Source organism: Bufo gargarizans, chromosome 8 (assembly GCF_014858855.1).
Source record: "Bufo gargarizans isolate SCDJY-AF-19 chromosome 8, ASM1485885v1, whole genome shotgun sequence".
Classification (NCBI taxonomy): Eukaryota; Metazoa; Chordata; class Amphibia; order Anura; family Bufonidae; genus Bufo; species Bufo gargarizans.
In genome coordinates, this window is record NC_058087.1 from 169522430 (window position 1) to 169528579 (window position 6150).

Below are 6150 nucleotides of genomic sequence, written 5' to 3' on the forward strand. Positions count from 1 at the left end.
GAAGCATCCTGGGCCTCCATAACACCTCAGCAGGTCCACAGGCTGATTGCCTCCATGCCACGCCGCATTGAAGCAGTCATTTCTGCAAAAGGATTCCCGACCAAGTATTGAGTGCAGAACTGAACATCATTATTTGAAGGTTGACTTTTTTTGTATTAAAAACACTTTTCTTTTATTGGTCGGATAAAATATGCAAATTTTTTATAGGAAATTTGGGTTTTCATGAGCTGTATGCCAAAATCATCAATATTAAAACAATAAAAGGCTTGAACCACTTCAGTTGTGTGTAATGAATCTAAAATATATGAAAGTCTAATGTTTATCAGTACATTACAGAAAATAATGAACTTTATCACAATATGCAATTTTTTTTAGAAGGACGTGTGTGTGTGTGTATATATGTGTAATAAATATATATATATATATATATAAATGGGGTTCCCTAGCTCCCTCTACAGCTTGGAAGGAGAAGCTACACCCCTAGCAGGCCTGGTACACAGGAGATAACATGACAATATACATTATAATGCAATACAAAATACCATGACCATGTTCCACAGGAGGTGGAGAACAACATGACCCAATTGACCCTTGAGTACTGCCTACCTTTACGTAGTGGGACACTACATTCAGTCTCTGGTAGCCTCAAAGAGATGAACCATCAGACAAGGCATGTCTGTCTTAGACAGGATGACCTCAACAATCCCAGCTGTCGGTTGGTCCCATTTTCATTCCAGAATACTTCAGTGGCAAATCCTGAAGGAATGGAAGGGTTCATTGTCCCCTCTGGATGTCCCACTTCCCCATACTTCTCAGGCATTACAGTCCCTAACCTGGTGGCAGGATCCTGCAAATTTGTCTCAGGGTTTCCAGTGGGATCTACAAGAACAGATTACCACAGATGCCAGTCCTACTAGGTGGGGGGTGTTTTGCAGGGAGTCTGGAATCACAAAATGTGAGGGAGTTAAGAGCTGTTCTAGCCCTGAAGGGGTTTCTGCCCAAACTTCTAGGAAAAGGGGTAAAAATCTTTTCGGACAATGCTACCGTAGTATCCTGCCTGAACAAACAGGGAGGGACCAAATCAAAAGATCTAATGGACTTAACAGTGGAATTTTTTTCTCTACTTATGCCTCTTGTTCCCTTTATCAAGGCAGTGCACCTAAAAGGGTCAGAAAATAAAGTGGCAGATTTTTTAAGCAGAAACCATCTACATCAATGAGAGTGGTCTTCGATCAAATTGTCCAGCTTTGGGGTCATCCCGTTAGATTTGTTTGTTACCAGATAGAACAGCAAATGCAAAGGTTTCTTTCTCTTCCGTGGCCACATCAACTTCTGCACGTTTTCCTCCTCTAAGACTACTCCTGAGAGTGTTACAGAAGTTGATGCAGAAACAGACAAGGCTTATTCTCATTGCGCCTTTCTGACCAAGGAAGACCTGGTTGACTTGGCTGAGAAAGCTGTCCCTGGCAGACCCCTGGATTCTTCCTGCAAGACGGGACCTTTTGTTTCAGGGGGTGGTTTTTCATCCGGAAGTGAAAAGCCTTCATCTGGCAGCTTGGTTTTTGAGGGAGATCTTAAAGCATAGGTGTTTGTCGGATGAGGTTATTTCGACCCTTTTATCCTGCAGAAAGACGTTAACCTCATCCATTTACCTTAGAATTTGGAAGGCTTTCTTAAACTTCTATGTCCAGGTTGACCCTTTAAGTTCTCTGCCTATGTCTAGAATTTAGGATTTTCTGCAAGAAGGCCTAAATAAATGCTTAAGCCCTAGCCCTCCAAGTCCAGGTTTCTGTCCTTTCTGCCTTCCTTGACTCCCTTATTGCGAACTATCCCTGGATTAGGCATTTTTTTAGGGCTGTTCATAGGATTAAACCCTTCAGTTCCCCCGTGGGATCTAAATATAGTCTTGTCTAGGATGATGGAGCCTCCTTTCGTACCTATTCAGGATTTATCTGTTAGAACAATATTCTTTTAAGACAGCCTTCCTTGTTGCTATTACTTCGGCAAGGAGAGTTGGGGAGATTTCTGCCTTCTCTGCATCACCTCCCTATACTAATATTCTGGAGGATAGAGTTCTCATTAGACCAGATGCTTCCTTCCTTACCAAGATGGTTTCACCTTTTTATAGATCTCAAGACATTGTCCTTCCTTCCTTTTGTCAATCCCTGAAGAACGAGAAAGAAAGGAGGCTCCATCACCGACACATCAGGAGGTGCCTCTCTGAATATTTCAACGTTACTAGCCAGTGGAGAAAATCTTCTAGGCTGTTTGTGCAGTATGGAGGAAGGAGTAAGGGTAATAAAGTTTCTTCCAGAACATTAGCCAGATGGATTGTGGGTGCTATTTCCTTAGCCTATTCTGCAGCGGTGAGTCTCCACCTTCGGGGTTTGGGGCTCACTTAACTAGAACAGTCTCTACCTCCTGGGCAGAAAGAGCTGATGAAACATTAGAGCAGATTTGTAGGGCAGCCACCTGGAAGTCCCCTTGTACCTCGAGAAACCCCATCAAAAGTGAGTAACGCCTAAAGTTTGTGGAGGTTAAAGAACTGAGTTTTTTGTGATTATATTCTCAAAATCAGAATAGACGATATTAAATCAGTTTTGGATACTCTGCAATTATTCTCAACTATTGTCAATTGATCCTATTTGGATGAACATTATAACAGTGGGCATATACTATCATCTATAATATTGCCGGCAATTTTATCTATGTGGGACCACACATGGTTGTTGTTTGCACATATGGACAAATAATTTTATCGATACTTCTTATACCACTGCTTTGTTTTAGTGCAATATCGTTTTAGTACAGCATCCAGATTTTACTGGAAAGCGTGTGAATTGTTTACATTGATTTTAATTACCATTGTTTTATTTTAATCATTAAAAGTGCTTCCAGCGTGAATGAAAGATAGTGAGTGCTGATCGTTCATTATTACTGCATGTTTTACACCTGATTGGAGGTGTCATTTCAATTTGAGCACCTACCATTTCCTTCTGGGTTATTTGTGCCACCCTATTATATATCCAATTGATTTTTAATTTTGTCTGCTCTGAGCATGGGGGTCTGAATGGGGATTAGACATTGGGGCTCTGATCGGAGGTCTGAATGGGGGCTCTTATTTACAATGCAGCTCTGATCTGAGGTCTAATTGGGGCTTATTCATATTGTGGGTCTTATCTGAGGTTTTAATAGGGGGGTCTTATTTACATTGGGGCTCTGATCTGAGGTCTGATTGGGGATCATTCACATTGGGGTCTGATCTGAGGTCTGAATAGGGGCTCTTATTTACATAGCAGCAATGATTTGAGGTCTGATTGGGGCTTATTTACATTGGGGGTCTGATCTGAAGTCTTATTGTGGGTCTTATAAACATTGGGGGTCTGATCTGAGGTCTGATTGGGGGTCTTAAAAACATTGGGGGTATGAGCTGAGGTCTGATTGGGGTTCTAAGCTGAGGTCTGATTAACATTGGGGTTCTGATTGGTGGTGTGATCGGAGGTCTAATGAAGAAATTATGATTACACTTACCAGTAATCGGATTTTCCTGACCCTACGACAGCACCTTAGAGAGATGGCTCCGTCTTCAGGACAGGAAACCTGCAGCATAAAAAAGGTGGAGCCTCTCTCCCACCTCAGTGAGTTTCCAGAGCATGAGAGGGACTCCCCTTTATATTAGTTTAATTTCACAAGCATATATATACCGTATTTTTCGCCCCATAAGACGCACCTCCCCCTCCCTAAAAAAAAAATGGGGGAAAAATGTCCCTGCGTCTTATGGGGCGAATGCTGACTGTTATACATCGCAGGCTGCGATGTACGAGCGAGCGGGGAGGGACTAGGAGAAGGAGCTGGGGGCCGGCAATAGCGGCAGGGCGGTGCAGTCACTGTACTCCGGCCCCGTCGCTCCAGTGCTGCACTAGACAAATATAAAATGTCTTATTCAATTAAAAGTGATTAAACATGCCCCCACACTCCTAATATTACTGTACATCCTAAACGCTTCTGTACAATGCAGGCAGGCCGGACGGGCGGCAGCGTAACTCCCTGATGTCACGTGCCTGCGCCGCCTACTTTATGAATGAAGCAAGTGACGCGCTGGCCGCCTGGCCTGCCTGCATTGTACAGAAGCTGTTAGGATGTACGGTAATATTAGGAGTGAGGGGGCATGTTTAAATCACTTTTAATTGAATAAGACATTTTATATTTGTATACTGGAGCGGCGGCGGGGGATCTGTGGATTACAGTTTTATGGGGAACATCTGTGGATGGCACAGTTAAAGGGTGGGGGTCTGTGGATGGCACATATATAACAGTGCCACCCACAGATCCCCCCATAACAGTGCCATTCACAGATCCCCCCCTGTAACAGTGCCAGCCACAGACCCCGCCACTGTAACAGTGCCAGCCACAGATTCCCACTGTAACAGTGCCAGCCACATATCCCCCATAACAGTGTCCGTCATCCACAGATCCCCCCCATAAGAGTGTCTGTCATCCACAGATCCCCCCATAACAGTGTCTGTCATCCACAGATCCCCCCATAACAGTGTCTGTCATCCACAGATCCCCCCATAACAGTGTGTCATCCACAGATCCCCCCATAACAGTGTCTGTCATCCACAGATCCCCCCATAACAGTGTCTGTCATCCACAGATCTCCCCATAACAGTGTCTGTCACAGATCCCCCCATAACAGTGTCATCCACAGATCCCCAGTAACAGTGAAATCCACAGACCCACCAAAAGAACAACTTTTGGTTAAAAATATTTTTTTTATTATTTTCCCCCCCAAAAACCTAGGTGCGTCTTATGGGCCGGTGCGTCTTATAGGGCAAAAAATATGGTATAGGTATATATATATATATATATATATATATATATATATATATATATATATATATATATATAGTATAAAAAATTTTTATACTCCTCCCCTTTCACCCCTCTGGCCCGCCCTCGGTTCTTGAGATACCATCCTCCAGTCAATGACAGATCCGGCGCCTGCGCACTCCATTACCCACTAGGGCAGAGGCAGCAGAGCGTTTAATCCGCATGCGCCGGCCCGATCTAGCCGGCGGAAGTAAACTGCCAAAATATCGGGATGTACGGGCCGGCGCATGCGCATTAAACGCTCTGCTGCCTCTGCCCTAGTGGGTAATGGAGTGCGCAGGCGCCGGATTTGTCATTGACTGAAGGATGCTATCTCAAGAACCGAGGGCGGGCCAGAGGGGTGAAAGGGGAGGGGTTTGATTTGAACAGCGCCGTGGAGCCTGGGCACCGGCCGCATAAACGCCGCCCCTGGGCACCTTCAGAACCCGATTAGCATATGGAATAAAAGTGTTTTTAAGAGAGAATAGGCGACGGACAGCAATATGAAAGGTAAGATTATAATATGGGGAATGTAATGGATATCATGAGGTTTGTGGTGTATAATGGTCATTTTAGGTGAAAGACTCCCTTTAATTTATTGGCCCCCTCTTTATTATTAATGTCATGGCCCCCTCTTTATTATTAATGTCATGGCCCCCTCTTTATTATTAATGTAATGGCCCCCTCTTTATTATTAATGTAATGGCCCCTCTTTATTATTAATGTAATGGCCCCTCTTTATTATTAATGTAATGGCCCCCTCTTTATTATTAATGTAATGGCCCCCTCTTTATTATTAATGTAATGGCCCCCTCTTTGCTAATATAATGGCCCCCTCTTTGTTATTAAAGAGGGGGCCAGTACATTAATAATAAAGAGGGGGCCATTATAATATACAGGGGGAATAATATTATGGGGAATGAAAGCTATCTGTCTGGCTCTAGCTCAGTATTGGGGGGCAGCAGGATGACAGTGTTGAGATACCAGGAAGGAGAGCATGATAGTAAAGTGAGGAACCTAAATTTTTTTCGGTGAAACTCTGCAGAGACGAGAAGCGGCTGAAAGATGTTATCATGGTGGTCTTATCTCTGAATGAAGACGTCGAGGAGAGTCTACATCACAGGAGACGTCACTGGATGTAACAGGTATGGTGCGGTATTCTACTGTAATAATAATGTCCATCCACATATCTGTTTCATGGTAGGGTTGGGGGAGAAGATTGAGAATTTGGCCCACACTGCCGCATTCTGGCCCCAGACTTCAGGTCACACTGTGTCC